The sequence below is a fragment of the Phacochoerus africanus genome, chromosome 2 (assembly GCF_016906955.1).
Source record: "Phacochoerus africanus isolate WHEZ1 chromosome 2, ROS_Pafr_v1, whole genome shotgun sequence".
Taxonomy (NCBI): domain Eukaryota; kingdom Metazoa; phylum Chordata; class Mammalia; order Artiodactyla; family Suidae; genus Phacochoerus; species Phacochoerus africanus.
The window spans coordinates 97189057-97206396 of NC_062545.1; the positions used below are offsets into that span (position 1 = coordinate 97189057).

At 39.6% G+C, this 17340-nt stretch overlaps 1 protein-coding gene across 8 annotated transcripts in view; it reads left to right on the plus strand.

Annotated features, from left to right (window-relative positions):
* SLC14A2 (solute carrier family 14 member 2) overlaps positions 1 to 17340 on the plus strand; it is a 471990-nt gene that overhangs the window by 253690 nt on the left and 200960 nt on the right. The gene's annotated exons all lie outside the window — the stretch shown is intronic.

Sequence of the window (17340 nt, forward strand, 5' to 3'; positions counted from 1 at the left end):
TGGCCCAAGGTGATTAGCCCTGACCGGGATTTCCTCAGTATCTCTGATAATGAGGGTGTTTCATGAGGTTAGTTGATGGGTTGGGAGAATATATTTTTAAATAAATGAGATATTAGAAGCCATTGGAAATCGAACACCTAATAACTGAATGACCTGGGCAGAAACCATTCATCTTTCTAGAGGGCGAGGTTTGTCTTTGTTAAAAGGTGATAACTACCAGGCCTCCCCAGAGGGGCTCAGGGTAAAGAGTAATGTGGGCCTTATCAGGAGCTGGAAACCTGAGTTCCTGTCTGGCCTTTGTTACTAAAGACCTGGTTGACTTTGGGGAAACTTCTCTCTCTCTCTGGACCACAAATTCCCCAGCTCAGGATAAGGGGCTTGGTAAAAAGAGCCTCACAAGTCCCTGTCAACTCAGAAATCCCACTGACTTCCAAGAGAGGGCGGCTGGTCATAGCTGTGACTCAGGTTAGAGAACTGCACAGCAACCTGTAACTATAAAGTCCCCTCTCAGCCTGGTGGCACCAAACATGCTGTCAACTTTTAGTGAATTCATGTGAATGGATTGGTTATAATACTGCAAATAAGGGAGATTCAAATGCTACCTTAAAAAAAAAAAGAAACATTAAAAATCGGATGTATGCTATGTTAAGGTGTGTATGTCTGTGTCTGTGTGTGGAGGGGAATGGAGGACTGTGTGCAATTTACAATTTCTATTTTTTGATGCTCATTCCTCACCACTGCGAAATGCTGGAAAGTCTGGAGGGACATTTGCAAATGTGCCCAACGTCAATTCCACTGGTAGAGCAGTCCATCTTCTTTGGAGTGTGTGTGACCTTTGCAGGTTGTCACATCCTGGGCATAGCACCAAGCCCTCCTCTGGGGGGCTGGCGTGGAGGAGCAGGCCCTGAGCCGTGGGGCGGTGCAAGCGGCAGTTTCCGGGCCCTGTGCCAACCTCTAGATAATTGCCAGCAGCGGGGGAGAGGTGGTTGAGGTTGGCGGAGCCTGTCTCTGACTGATAGATGGCCCCCGTCTCACTGCTGCAGCATCATGGCAGGAAGGAGAGCTGGGAAGCTGGGATACACATGGGGAGGTGGGGAGAAGGGAGAGTCAGAAGGAGGGAGATGGCCAGAAACAGACAGTGAAGAGAGCTAGAGAAATGATAAAAAAGCGAGATCTGGGATCACAGAGATATGAGCTAAAAAGAGAAAAAAAGAAAAAGATACATAGAGTGAGACTGATAGAGGAGAGCCAGAGACAGAAAGAGAATTGCAGACACAAAAGGGGAGGAAGGGAATGCACTCTGTTATTGGCCAGCTGTCATGGCATCATTATCCCCAGGAGCTATTTGGGGTTCGACGAGAGAAGTGGAGCCTCCAAAGCCAAATGCATAAAAGCACAGAGGGAAACACAAGAGAAAGCACCCAAACCTGCTCTGCCTCCTCACTGAGCCTTGTTGGCAACTCCAGAGGCAGAGGGAGTTTAATGCAGGTCACCAGCTTGCTTCATGTTCCAGTTTTGTCCCATCTTTCCCAGGCCCAGGCATGGCAGTAGATGGTGGGGCATACATGGTGGTACTCACCTGCCCTCCACTCCCCACTCCTTTAGCCCAGGTGGGGAAGCTCTGGGAAGAAGTGGACTCCAACAGGGGAGAAGCTGGCTGCTTGGCTTGCTGAGAGACCACCACCCAGAGGGATCTTGAAGTAGGTAGATGTATGGGAAGGACAAAGGTGTGTGCTTCACTAGGCAGGAGGTGATCATTGTCAGACTGTAAATATCAGAGACCTTGACTGGATGGGAAATGGAAGGAACAGTATCTTCCTTGTTTTCTAGGTACCTAGACCCTATCAGCAACAACAATTAGCATTTATTGAGCACTTAATTATGGGCCATGTGTTTGACTGAGAACTTTATACAAGTTGTACATTTTGTCAGCCACGCCACAATCAAGTCTGCCAGTTTGAGATGAGACCTACAGTCGAATTTCACATGTTTGTGTCAGTGAGGCGAGGGCTTAATGTTTTGCACCAAAGTGCACAGTTTTATTCAAGTATGATCATATTCACAGGATATATGCTTTGCATGAGACTATGGTAGAACCTGGTTGGTGGGAAAGTGTGGAGGTGGATGCTGGTGGACAGGGAGAAGGAAAAGATGATGGACAATGACGAAGAGAGACAGAAGAGTATATCTAAGGGTCTGCGTCTATTGGGAAAAAGATGGCATGTTCGTTAGTAGCTCTTATTAAGATGAGCCATGGAGGGTGAAGGCTGAAAGAATGTGCTGAGGGCCCCCCAGAGATGACATTCTTTTTTTTAATTTTTCTGAGATAACATTCTTTTTTTGTAAATTTTTCTTAGATGACATTCTTTCTTTTTGAGTTTGAAAAATTTTAATTCATGTGTCAGCTCTTTAAAGAGTAAAAATTATGTATGTGTTATCAATTAACTTGATGTCGTTAACATTCATGTCTCATTGGTCACTCTCCCATTGTGGGAGGCTAAGTCTGTGGTGGTCATCAAGTCTTCAGACTTGCATCCTTCTAACTACCATTATTGTTATTTGGCAGGTAAGTCAAAGGCATGAGTTGATAGACATGACTGGGAAAAATTTCACTGAGGTGAATTTCCTCATCCTCTCTGGATTTGCAAATCACCCTGAGATACAAGTCAGTCTTTTATTGATGTTCCTTTTTATTTATCTATTCACTATTTGAGGGAAACTTGGACTGATTATGTTTTTTTCTTTTTTAAAATTTATTGATTTTTCCACTGTACAGCATGGGGGCCAAGATACACTTACATGTATACATTTTTTTCCACCCTTTGTTCTGTTGCAATATAAGTATCTAGACTCAGCAAGATCTCATTGTAAATCCATTCCAAGTTGTATCTGATAACCCCAAGCTCCCAATCCCTCCCACTCCCTCCATCTCCCTCTGTGCAATCACAGTTCTATTCTCCAGGTCCATGATATTCATTTCTGTGGAAAAGGTCATTTGTGCTGGATATTAGATTCCAGGTATAAGTGATATCATATGGTATTTGTCTTTGTCTTTCTGACTGATTTCACTCAGTATGAGAGTCTCCAGTTCCATCCATGTTGGTATAAATGGCATTATGTTGTTCTTTTTTATGGCTGAGTAGTATTCCATTGTGTATATATACCACATCTTCCTCATCCAATCGTCTGTCAGTGGACATTTGGGTTGTTTCCATGTCTTGGCTATTGAGAATAGTGCTGCAATGAACATGTGTTTTTTTAAGGAAAGTTTTGTCTGGATATATGCCCAAGAGTGGGATTGCTGGGTCATATGGTAGTTCTATGTATAGATTTCTAAGATACCTCCAAACTGTTCTCCGTAGTGGCTGTGCCAGTTTACATTCCCACCAGCAGTGCAGGAAGGTTCCCTTTTCTCCACACCCCCTCCAGCACTTGTTATTTGTGGACTTCTTAAGGATGGCCATTCTGACTGGAGTGAGGTGGTTATCTCATGGTAGTTTTGATTAGCATTTCTCTTATAATCAGGGATGTGGAGCATTTTTTCATGTGCTTGTTGGCCATCTGTATAACTTCCTTGGAGAACAGTCTATTCAGGTCTTTTGCCCATTTTTCCATTGGGTGATTGGCTTTTTTGCTGTAGAGTTGTATAAGTTGCTTGTATATCCTAGAGATTAAGCCCCGGTCCGTTGCATCACTTGAAACTATTTTCTCCCATTCTGTAAGTGGTCTTTTTGTTTTCTTTTCGGTTTCCTTTGCTGTGCAAAAGCTTTTCGGTTTGATGAGGTCCCATGGGTTTATTTTTGCTCTTATTTCTGTTGCTTTGGGAGACTGGCCTGAGAAAATATTCATGATGTTGATGTCAGAGAGTGTTCTGCCTATGTTTTCTTCTAGGAGTTTGATGGTATCCTGTCTTCTATTTAAGTCTTTCAGCCATTTGGAGTTAATTTTTGTGCATGGTGTGAGGGTGTGTTCTAGGTTCATTGCTTTGCATGCAGCTGTCCAGGTTTCCCAGCAATGCTTGCTGAATAGACTTTCGTTTTCCCATTTCATGTTCTTGCCTCCCTTGTCAAAGATTAGTTGACCATAGGTGTTGGGGTTTATTTCTGGGTTCTCTATTCTGCTCCATTGGTCTGTCTGTCTGTTTTGATACCAGTACCACACTGTTTTGATGACCGTGGCTTTGTAATATTGCTTGAAGTCTGGGAGAGTTATGCCCCCTGCTTGGTTTTTGTTTCTCAGGATTGCTTTGGTGATTCTGGGTCTTTTGTGGTTCCATATAAATGTTTGGATGGTTTGTTCCAGTTCTGCGAAAGATTTCTTGGGTACTTTGATAGGGATTGCATTGAATCTGTAGATTGCTTTGGGTAGTATGGCCATTTTTACAATATTGATTTTTCCAGTGCATGCACATGGAATATCTTTCCATTTCATTACATCTTTTTTTTTATAATTTTTTTTATTTTCCCACTGTACAGCAAGGGGGTCAGGTTATCTTTACATGTATACATTACAATTACATTTTTCCCCCACCCTTTCTTCTGTTGCAACATGAGTATCTAGACAAAGTTCCCAATGCTATTCAGCAGGATCTCCTTGTAAATCTATTCTGAGTTGTGTCTGATAAGCCCAAGCTCCCGATCCCTCCCACTCCCTCCCCCTCCCATCAGGCAGCCACAAGTCTCTTCTCCAAGTCCATGATTTTGTTTTCTAAGGAGATGTTCATTTGTGCTGGATATTAGATTCCAGTTATAAGTGATATCATATGGTATTTGTCTTTGTCTTTCTGGCTCATTTCACTCAGGATGAGATTCTCTAGCTCCATCCATGTTGTTGCAAATGGCATTATGTCATTCTTTTTGATGTCTGAGTAGTATTCCATTGTGTATATATACCACCTCTTCTGAATCCAATCATCTGTCGATGGACATTTGGGTAGTTTCCATGTCTTGGCTATTGTGAATAGTGCTGCAATGAACATGCGGGTGCATGTGTCTCTTTTAAGTAGAGTTTTGTCCGGATAGATGCCCAAGAGTGGGATTGTGGGGTCATATGGAAATTCTATGTATAGATTTCTAAGGTATCTCCAAACTGTTCTCCATAGTGGCTGTACCAGTTTACATTCCCACCAGCAGTGCAGGAAGGTTCCCTTTTCTCCACAGCCCCTCCAGCACTTGTTATTTGTGGATTTATTAATGAGGGCCATTCTGACTGGTGTGAGGTGATATCTCATGGTAGTTTTGATTTGCATTTCTCTTATAATCAGCGATATTGAGCATTTTTTCATGTGTTTGTTAGCCATCTGTATATCTTCTTTGGAAAAATGTCTATTCAGGTCTTTTGCCCATCATTACATCTTCTTTAATTTCCTTGATTAATGTCTTCTAGTTCTCGGCATATAAGTCCTTCACCTCCTTGGTCAGGTGTATTCCTAGGTATTTGATTTTTTGAGGTGCAGTTTTAAAAGGTACTGTATTTTAGTATTTCTTTTCTTTTCTTTTTTTTTTATTTTCCCACTGTACAGCAAGGGGGTCAGGTTATCCTTACATGTATACATTACAATTACATTTTTCCCCCAGCCTTTCTTCTATTGCAACATGAGTATCTAGACATAGTTCTCAATGCTTTTCTAAGATTTCATTGTTGGTATACAGAAATGCGACTGACTTCTGAATGTTAATCTTATAGCCTGCTACTTTGCTGAATTTATTAATCAGTTCAAGAAGTTTTGGGGTTGAGTCCTTAGGGTTTTCTATGTATAGTATCATGTCATCTGCATACAGTGGCAGTTTTATCTCTTCTCTTCCTATTTGGATGCCTTTTATTTATTTTGTCTATTGCTGTGGCTAGGCCTTTGAAAACTATGTTGAACAGCAGTGGTGTGAGTGGGCATCCCTGTCTTGTTCCAGATTTGAGTGAGAAGGCTTTCAGTTTTTCTCCATTGAGTATTGTATTTGCTGTGGGTTTTTCATAAATGGCTTTGATTATGTTCAGGAATGTTCCCTCTGTGCCCACTTTGGTGAGAGTTTTTAATCATGAATGGATGTTGGACTTTGTCAAATGCTTTTTCTGCATCTATTGAGGTGATCATATGGTTTTTTCACTTTTCTTTTGTTAATGTGGTGTATGACGTTGATTGATTTGCGTATGTTGAACCATCCTTGTGCACCTGGGATGAACCCTACCTGGTCATTGTGTATGATCTTTTTTTTGAATGGGCACCTCAGGACCTGCCACAAGACATGAGTTCCATCTGAGCCAGGCCTTGAGGCATGAGTTCAAAACATTAGCTTGTGAAGTCAAAGAGAAGATGGCTTCCAGATGGCTGGAACTGCCCAGGCAAAGGCACAGAGGATGCAGAAATAGGCCATAGTTTAGTAATTTATCTCCTCCTTTGAACAAGCAGGGAAGGTGTATGAGGTGAAGCTAGGCAGGTAGGTTGAGGTTGGACAGAGGAGAGCATTAAGTTCAAATGCCCTGGGCAGTGACAGATGATGTCTGGGAAAAAGAGACAGCCCAGCCCTCTGCATGACCCTGTGAATGACTGCACGACCACATTCACTGATTCTTTCATTTACCAAATATTCGTCATGCACCCACTGCATGCTTGGCCCTGTGGAGACAGATGAACACATCAGTGAACAAAGCAGAAAGAGTTCCCTGCCTCATGGAGCTCTAATCTGTTCAGGGACACATACATTTTATGCCTTATCTGTCAATGATGGGACAGCAGCCATGTGGGCAGGAGTTTTATGGCTCTGAAACAGGCAGGAATCAATCCACTGGGAGACCCCAGTGCTTCTGTGTAAGGGCATCTGGCCTTGGGGAGCCAAGGGATAGTAAAGAGCATCTGAGACCTGTGATGGGAGAAGTTACAGACAGAAAGGTTATATTAGCAGGACTCTCCTGGTCGCAATTAACAAATTAAACTGTCTTAAGCAGTAAGAGGTGATCTATAGGCTCATGGAGACAACCCCAGTACAAGCAGGAGTGGGAGCTAGCTTAATGAATAACTAGAATTGGGGATTTTGTTGTGAGCCACATGAGAGGACCTAGAATCGGGGATTTTAATGCCACCCATCCCTACATCTCCGTTTATATTTCTCTGAGCATGTTGTGTCATTTCCTCAATTTAGCATCAGTCCCTCCAGCTTCACATTTTGATAGTTCAATTGCCAGAGAGGAAGTTGGCTTCCTCTGTTCAGCTCCACTTGGAAATTCCTAGGGAAGGGCTCTGGGTAGCCTAGTTTGTGTCACATGGCCATCCTTTGGACCAATCTGATAGTCAAGATGAGGTTCTATGATGCAGCCAGATTCAATTACCTCTTCCCTTTTATGATCAGTAGAGACGGAAGTGGGGGACAAAAATAACAGATATCTGCTATTGGGTTTGTGACAACTTAAAACCCATTATATTTAATGGACAATTGCACTGGAGGATGACCCCAGCATCTCTCCAAATGTTACTGTCCCCAGTCCACTCCCACAAATTACAAAGTGATACCATTGAATGATTTAGAAAGAGAAAAAACACAATGTGAATGAACTCTCTTAGAAGAAAGTAAAGTGGATGAATTTAATGATACAGTGGAGGTGGGGGGAGTGGGGTCATTGAGGGCAAAACAAGGTACCAGCAAATTCCAGGGCTCACCAGAGCTGCATGAACAGAGCCTCCTGCCTGCAATCCCAGAATATCAAGGCAGGACTGCCACTTCCTTTCCCACCAGCCAGCCTCCCCCCTCCCCAGCCTCCCAGCAGGATTGGGAAAGTTGGTCAGGAACAGTGCCTTCAGCTAGAGGCTCTTCATTAGCTGAGAAAACCAGCCCTGCAGGAAATCCCAAGCTGAGGAACAAGAACAATTTGAAAGAATGCAGGAGGCATTAAGCCAGAATGGTTCTCCAGGGGGTGGCAGGGCTAAGTGGAAACTCAGGCGAAGAGAACTAAAGGGGATGGAGTGGGGCCATCATTCAGGAAAGAAAAAGAATATTTACCATGAGGGGAGAGGGCAGTCTCTTCAGAAGGAAATCAAAAGGAAAATAGGCATTTTAACAGAAATCAATGTTTTAAAAATACATACTCATATTTCCAAAGAGAAGCTCTAGAAACTTGAAGTAGAGACACAGCTTTCTCTGCTATAAAAAATATTGGACTGGAAACGGAAACTGGGGGCCTAGCCTCACTTGCACCACTGCTGCACTGACTTTATTTCCCTGTCTGTCAAATGAGCTGACAATCCCCATCTTGCATATGACATAGTATCAAGCAGGGGTCCACTGAGATGATGGATAGGGAAGCAGGTTTTAAAATATTAAATAACTCTATTGTAATTAGTTAGGCTAGGTGAATAATTAGAAAATGACAGTTAGAAATTGGGTCACTATAATCCTGGGAGGGAGGGGACAGTGAAGAACGCTGTTTAAGGTTTAGGACTCAGGTGAGCTGGCATCCTGTTAAACAACACAGACAGAAGCAATACATTCTGCATTTTTTTAAAGTGCATATTGCTGAACACCTACTATATTATTCGTTCCTTGCTAGAGGTCAAGGATAAGGTAAAAGAGGCATGAGATATTATTCCTGAGGCTTCCTGTCTATCCAATGAGATAAACATGTCCAAATAAATGTAACTCATAGCATGAATTACAATAAAGCCAAGGTGGGTGTTGGTAATAAATGTCAGGAGAGCTCAGAGTAGTGATCATGGGCTAGTGGACCAGGGAGGTGTACCCTTGCAGTGTTCCTTGAAGCAAGGTTTGGATAGGTAGGCAGAGAATGAGGAGAGAACATGAGGAAGATACTTAAGGTGCAGTTCAGCATGCTATAGTGATAGCATATGTGGATGGCATGGCTGGAAGGATTGTTGATATGAATGAAACAGTGTATGAGATGGGAGTGATGGACAATCATTTTGGAAAGAGCATTGCATCCAGTTGCATAATGCCTTGACATCAATCAAAGGAATTGATTGTAAAGAAAAAAAAGCCTATTGGAAACCTTGTAGCTTGACCGAGTGTTGCTTTAGGAAGATGGGTGCAGGCACCCTATTGAATGATGAATAAATAGGAGGGGAAGGGCTGGTGGCAAGATACCCAAAGAAGAGTTCAGGAGTGCAGAGAGTGGTGGCTGGATGTTATAGAGGGAATGGAAAACAACAGGGGAGGATATGGCAAGACTATTACCTAATTGCACACAAAGAATGAGGGATGATATGAAGTAAAGATATCTCAGTTGCCTCAATCCTAAGAAGTGCATTAGTTACAGTGAGGTGTCAGTGTTTACTAGCTATATCCTGTTCTGGCAGGGTTGTAGGCAAAGAATGCTTCCCAGAAAAGTGGCATGTTCATGAAGTCTTAAAATTTACCTCCGTCTGCATCATAGAGTGTAAAAAGCATTCAGAGAGAGGAAACATCATGGGCAAAGAGGTGTGGAAAAAAGAACACTCTGTTGTGGGGAGGTCTCTCAACACAGGAAAAGTGGTAGAAGGTTGGAGAACTAGGCAGGGTCCAGATCATGGAGTAATTTGGCCTTTATGCAGCAGGTATAGGGAGATATACTAGCACAGAGACCCTGTCAGATTTTCTTGTAGCTATTTGTACAAATAAATATAGGGACTTGAAAAGGATAAACAGTCCCAGGATGAAGTGTAATGTGACTCAAAGCATTCTCTGATTGAAGTCTGCTCTGGTGGCTGCCAGGCATCCTCTGGGCCACTGTCTCCACATGCACCCCAGCTTGAGTTGAGCAACACTCACCTTACCCCATGTCACACTGTAGCACTGAATCCGGGGCAATCACAACTTGGGAGAAGACTTGACTGTGGAACACAGAGGTGACCCAGTCCTGAGACAAAGCAGCAGCCTTTGTTGGTGCTTGCTCAGGCAGCACATTAGAAGCAATTCAGAACTCTGGTAGCAGCTGCTGGACCACAATTCATGCCCTGATACACCCCAAGAGTCCATGCAGGCCCAGCTTACCCTGAAATGCAGCTCCACAATAGGTCAGGTGTCATGGAAAGTGGGGGCAGTGATTGGCTATGAGGGACAAAGGGAACTTGCACCCAAACCTGCATTTATGCATAGAGAGGGAAACAACTGTAGACACTTGCACAGGCAGCACATTGGAGAAAGCTCAGATATCCATCCATGGCTGATACAAGAAGAGAAACTGTATCAGTCCCCCTTGCTTCAGCTATCTCTAGCTCTGGGGCAAGGATTCCAGTGCTGGGAGAGGGGAAAATGCAAACTTTAAGAAAACAGAGCCCATGTTAGGATGGTGATGGCCACTGAGCAGAGAGGAAACCCTGCCTCAAACCCAGCTCCAACCCCTCTATCTCCACCACCATGCCCACCAAAGTGATAGCTGCAAGCACATCCAGAGGAAAGATGTGACTTGTGTTACGTCAAATCCAGCTCTCCCACCAAAAGCACAGGGCACACAGTCTGTACGGGTACATTCACATAGAAGAACAACCATTAAAGACCACAATAGGTAGCTGTTTCACTGGAATTCATACAGGCAGAGAAAGTTAAAGCAAAATGAAAACAAACTGCTCTCAATTTAAAGAGTAAGTGAAAACCCTTGAAAAAATAATGAAGCAGCAATAAACAATTTACCACATAAAGAATTCAAAGCTTTGGTAATAAAAATGTTAAATGAATTAGGGAAAAAAATAGATGAACACAGTGGAAAATTTTAACAAGGAACTAGCAAATATAAAAAAGATGCAATTGTAAATGAAGAATTCAATAATTGAAATAAAAAACACAGTAGAATGAATGAAAGGTAGACTAACTGATACAGAAGGAGGAAAACGTGATCTGAAAGATAGAATGATGGAAATTATCCAATGAGAATATCAAAAAGAGAAACAAATTTTTAAAAATGAACTCTTTAAGAGATCTCTGAAATAATATTTAGCATAAAAATATTCACATTATAGAGGTTGCAAAAGGAGAAAAGAGAGAAAAAGGGGTCAAAAATGTATTTGAGGAAATTATAGCAGAATACTTACCAAACCTAAAGAAGGAAAGAGATAATCCAAGTACTGGAAGAATAGAGGGTTCCAAACAAGATGAACTCAAGCAGACCCACACAAAAACACACTATAATTAAAATAGCAAAAGTTAAAGAGAAAATTTTAAAGGCAGCAAGAGAAAAATAAAGAGTCACATACAAGGGAATTCACATAAGGCTATTAGCTGACTACATTGCAGAAATACTGCAGGCCAGAATAGAGTGGTGCAATATATTTAATGTACTAAAAGGGAAGGTCTGCAACCTAGGATACAATCCCCAGCAAGATTATTATTTAGAATTGGAAAAGAGATAAGGAAGTTCTCAAACAAACAAAAATTAAGAGTTCATCAACACTAAACCAATCCTAAAAGAAATGTAAGAATCTTATCTAAGTGTAAAAGAAGTAAGATTCTACAAGAAAAGGGAAATTCCAGTAGGAAAAGTAAATGTATAGTAAAGACTGGAAATCAACCACTTATATAAGTCAGTTGGAAGATAAAAACCAGAAAAAAAAGGTTAAAACAGAACTACGATAGAAAGTTAAGGGATAAGCATGAAGTTGTAAAATATGACATAAAAAGACACAAAATGTGGGGGAGGGTAGTAAAAATGTAGATCTTTTAGGATGTATTTGAACTTAAATGACTACTAGTTTAAAACAAGTAGATATAGTTATAGATCAATATATATGAACCCCAGAGTAACCACAAATCAAAAACTTACAATGTACAAAAACTAAAAAGAAAGCAACACAAGCCTGCTTCTAAAGAAACCCATCAAACCACAAAGCAAGAAACAACAACAACAACAAAAAGAAATGAAAGGAGAACTACAAAACACCAGAGTACAAGTAATAATGTGGTAATACGTACATACGTATCAATGATTACTTTAAATGTTAACGGACTAGATGCTCCAATCAAAACATATACAGTAGCTGACTGGGTTAAAAACAACAACAGCAACGAATAAGAGCCTTATATGCTGCCAACAAAAGACTCATTTTAGAGATAAAAGGTCACAGAGACTGAGAGTGAGAGGCTATAAAAAGATATTTCGTATAAACAGAAATGACAAGAAAGTAGGGATAGCAAAAACATCAGACAAAATAGACTTTAAAACAAAGGCTAATATTTTCCATCAAATAAAAAATTAAAAAATAAATAAAACAAAGGCCATAGTAAGACAAAAAAGACATTTTAAAGGGATTCATACAAGAAGAGGATTTAATGTTCATTAATATACATGCACCTAATAGAGGAGTACCTAAATATGCAAAGCAAATACTAACAGACATAAAGAGATAGATTGACAATAATATAATAATAGTAGGGAACTTTAATGCTACACTTACATCAATGGACAGACAGATCATCAGACAGAAAGTCAATAAGGCAATAGCAGTCAAGTGACACGAGAGAGCAATTGAAATTAATAGACATCTATAGGACGATATATTCAAAAACAGCAGAATACACCTTCTGTTTAAGTGCACACAGAACATTCTCCAGAAGTGATCACATGCTAGGCCACAAAAAAAAAACAAAAACAAAACAAAAATAAAAACAAATATAAGAAGCTAGAAATTATATCAAACATTTTTTTCTAGCCAAAATTGTATGAAATTAGAAATCAATTACAGAAAGAAAAATAAGAAAAGAAAATACACATGGAGGCTAAACAATATGCTGCTAAAAAAAAACCAATGGGTAGATGAATAAATCAAAGTGGAAATCAGAAAATACCTCCAGACAAATAAAAACGGAAAAACAAGATTCTAAAATCCATGGGATGCAGCACAAACAGTTCTAAGGGATGCTTTATAATTTTGTTTGCTGTTTTGTAATTTAGACTAAGAATCTATTTCTTTGGATTGATATATTTTTCCTTTTTTTATTTGATAGATATGCTTGGATTTACTTTAAACATTGTATGCTTTCTGTTTTTATTTCACTTTATGGTCTATGTTTTGTGTTGTTTTTGAATTTGGTTTATGTGTGGGTTCATTGTTATAGGTCAGAAAGTATTAACATGTTTCATTCTTTAAATAGTTATCCTTATAATACTAAATATAATATACTTAATCCTATATATTCCTAGTAGCTATTGTCTGCCACCTCTGTGAGATGATGAAATTTACATATTTCTCCCAGTTCTCATTTTTCTATTCTACTCAATATTAGGTGATGGTGGTGATGATAATGATGTTGATGATGATAGTTCTGCTCATCTTATAATCTCATACATTTTAATATACAGTTCTTCCTATTATTTAATTCACTAGCCCTAAGTAGTAACTTTTGGCTCTTGGCTACCTCCCACCTCATGTCTCCCTTTATCATCTGAACTTTGTTACCATGTTTTCCATGGTATTATAGCTTTTTAAAATTTATGTTATTTTATGTAACTATAATTGCCACACGTTTTTGTTTTGTCTTGTTTTGGTCTTGATCCTAAACTAAATTGTTAAAAGCTCAGCACCAGTCCTTGTGCCATAGTTTTTCCATTCTCCCTCTATTTGTTGGTTGAAATTCAGCTTGTAGTTTATTCCAGATTCTGGTAACCACATTTTCTGCGTTATTAGATGTTTGGTGCACCATTTATACTTGAACAAAAGTTTGATTGTATAAGTCTTTAATGTTTTTTATTTAATTCTTAATGAGGTTATTGTAAGCATGGTTCCACTGTCTTCTAGCATGACATGTTGCTGTGAAAAAAAACTGAAATCCACATAATTTTTTCCCTCTTAGAAAAGAAATTTTGTTTTTGGTTTTATGTTTTTATTCTTTGTTTGTTTGGATGTTAAAAGAGTCCTCTTAAGTTATTATTTTTGTATCAACTTTTCCTGAGATGGTTTACATTTTGGATTTTGTTTGGTTTAGTTTGGTTTAGTTTTGTCTGGTTTGGTTTTGCTTTGTGTGTAGATTAAAATATTTTATTTCTGGAAAATGTTTTGTGTTTCTACTTCTCCAAATATATTTTCTATTTTATTTTATTTTATTTTATTTTATTTTATTTATTTTATTTTAGTAAAAAATTGCATATAAAACAAATACTGTTTGGTCTATTTATGCATATGAATACGTCCATTGTCTCTTTCATCTTCCTTGACTATCATGTTGCTTTCCTGATCCTTTTTAACAATTTATTTCCATTTTGTTTTGTTCATTTTATCATCATGTTCTTAAGTCTACTTTTGCATTTTCAGAAGGGCCTGTTTGCTTTTTTGTTGCCTCTGATGGCTCCCTAATTTTTGTAATGATTTTATGTTTCTCTCCTACTTCTTTCCTGAGCTCTGCTAGCTTATTTTTTGGTCTCCCAGTTGTCTTGACATTACTTCCTGGAGCTCTTATTTTATATAGGTGATTTTTTTCATGAAGGTATATATTTTTATTTTTGTTTGCTTATGATAATTCCTTTGGCACATTTTCCCTTAGCTCTATGTCTACTCAATTTTGTATATGTTCTTTGTCTATTTGATTTCTCTAATTATTACCTTCTTTCCTCTCAGTATCTTGGTAGGGCACTTCTGATGGTTTTTTTATTCTAACTCATATTTGACCGAGATGAGCTTTTCTTTTAACCAGCTGTTCTGCATAAAGTTTATGGAACAGGGCTTACTTAGGTTATCCATCCAGCACAGGATCTCTCTCATTCACAGGGAAGTACCTTATGATACACATGGTTGTGTGTATGCTTATGTGTACATGTTGATTTAGCCTTTACATCTTCATAGAAGAAAGAAGAGATTGGCAGTTGCAAGACTGATTAGTATTGAACCTATCTTTTCCATGCTGCCTCCCCAACAGACTCTTTCCTGCAGAGATAACATACCTAGGTATTTTCTTGTTTATAATACCTTCCCTGCTTCTCAGTGGAGCCAAACAGGGTATAGGGATGAGCTCATAGACAGCCTATTCACTGTAGACCAGTTGTTTCTCAAAAGATGATGTTGATTCTGCTCTCTTTTGATGAAATCTGTGCTCTGTGCCTCATTTAAGGTCTGTGGTGACAAACATCTTTCAATATCCACCTGCCTTTGATTGGAACTTTATTTTATTTGGCAGCTGTTCCTCAATAAATATGAAATTTGAATTTCTGTTTTTCATTTTTCTTTTTGTTTGGGAACAAATTCAAAAAGAAGTGGGCAGGGATGTCTTAAAATTGCCATCTTAAAAGTAGAAGTCCCTGTAAGGCTGGAAATCCCTGTTTTATTCCCCCTGATTCTCCAGCTCTTAATATCATATCTGGGGGAAAGATGACACAATAAAACTTTGTTAAGTGAAATGAACAAATAAAAGAATGAACTTTCTTAAATGAAGTACTTGAGATATAACTGCATTTAAGGTCACTCTCCAAAAGAACTTCAGCAACTAATTCTCCTGGTTCCCCCTTAAAACACCCTACACACAAGCCTGTGTCAATGTCCCAGGACATTTCTCATGGTTCAGTGATCTCCTGCCTAATTTTCTGCCATCTTTCATTATATGTTCTTAGCAACCTGCTCTCACTCACTACTAAGCTAAGTCAGAATACCTAGCACAAAAAAACAGTGATTCTACAGGTCACTTTATATCATGGGTTTTTACTTGCTAGCCTGGTATCTAGCCTCAGATTTTTATGGATGCATTTTGGATTTGTTTTTCCATGGCTTATTTCTGAAATTGGAAAAGCCCAATATCTTCTTTACCATATATCATTAGAAAACTGAAGGCAGAACAATTCCATTTTGTTAGAAATGGAGATAATCGTCATATTTCCCAGAACAATGGCCCCGCAAGTCCTGCAATGGTCTGGACTCCATCCAGATGTAGCCAGGGAGAAAGGATCCTTTGAGAAATGGAATACCATGAGATGTTGACGCTTACTTCAGACCCTGTGAATTCCATGGGGGTCTTCAGCATGGGTGAAATCTAAGAAAAGACCAGGCTGCCTCAGTGAGGAGAGCTACCTGAGTCCAGGTTTCTCTGGTTTCCCTTTCAAAAGAGAAAAGAACTTGACTCAAGGAATCTACTTCATAAGCCTTCTTTGAACAAGAAGTATGTTTTGAACTATTCTAATCTCTTTCCATTTGGAATATAATAGACATTTGAGAAATATATACATCAATTTCTGATTTTCTTTGGGTCTATAAGTAAAACCCAAAGGTAACTTACTTGCTCAAAACACTTTAGTGTTTAATCCTTGACAAGATGCCTCATTCCTTCTGGAGGTCTTCACCAGATATTTCCCTTTGCTTTCTTCCTTTGCCTTAAGTCACTCAAACTCTTCCAACTTGCCATGCTCTCTACCCTTCTCACTACTGAGCTGACTGTTGACAGATATAAGAGTCCACGGATGCGCTGACTGCCCATGGAATACCCATGCCAGCTGAAGGATGAAGATGGATAGGACATCAGGAGAGGCCCTGGAAGAGGCATGCCAACTGTCCATATTAGCATTACTAACATAAACACATGACCAGCCATCTCTGCCCACAGCTAGGTGTATCAATGTTCTTTCTTCAAGATGTCCATTGATTTCACCCCTACATTCTACATCACCAAAGCAGAACTCCCTCTTACCTGACTCAAAACCTTTGTCTACCCCCAACCTACCCCTTGAGTAGGGTTTTCACTGTAGGAATCAACCATCCTGGTTTATCTGGAGCAGTCCCAGTTTGTGCCTTGTGTCTTGTCCAACTAAGCATTTGTCCCAGACAATAGTGATTTCTGTGTGATAAATCATATGTTCTCCCTAGTTTAATTTAATGGTTAATTATCAAAAAAGAAGCATGAGTCATAATGCCTCCAGTTACAAGGAAAGTTCTTTTCTTCCCACATTTGTAGAATGAGGCAGGCAGAGACCTGAAGTCCAAGCATACAGACAACCTGGGGCACATGACTGGGGAAAATTGACACCAGCAAGAGTTGCCAGATAAGCTCAGAGAAGTTCTGTGTGAGGTTGAGGGAAGAATCTGTCCTAAGTCAGGAGGGAGATAAAGGACTGAAGGTTCAGGGGAGATGCTTTGAGATAATGCAATCCCAGTTAGAATGGCATGTATGGAAGACAGATATTTTGTGTTGTGCTCTGTCTTGCTTCTTTGAGCTTGTACATTTCTGCCAATAATGTACCAGTAGTTTCCCTCTATTATTTCATTTATGGCAATAATTTTAGGTCTTGGGTCTGGTCATAATGGTGATCTATGCATGCCATCCACAGTGGCCATGGATAATAAATCCTATTTTATTTCTTAATTAAGAATTTGAAAGTACCACAAATTACTGCAATTAACATAGATTTTCTTCCTCATTTATTTACTTATTTAGATGCCTGAAATAGCACCCT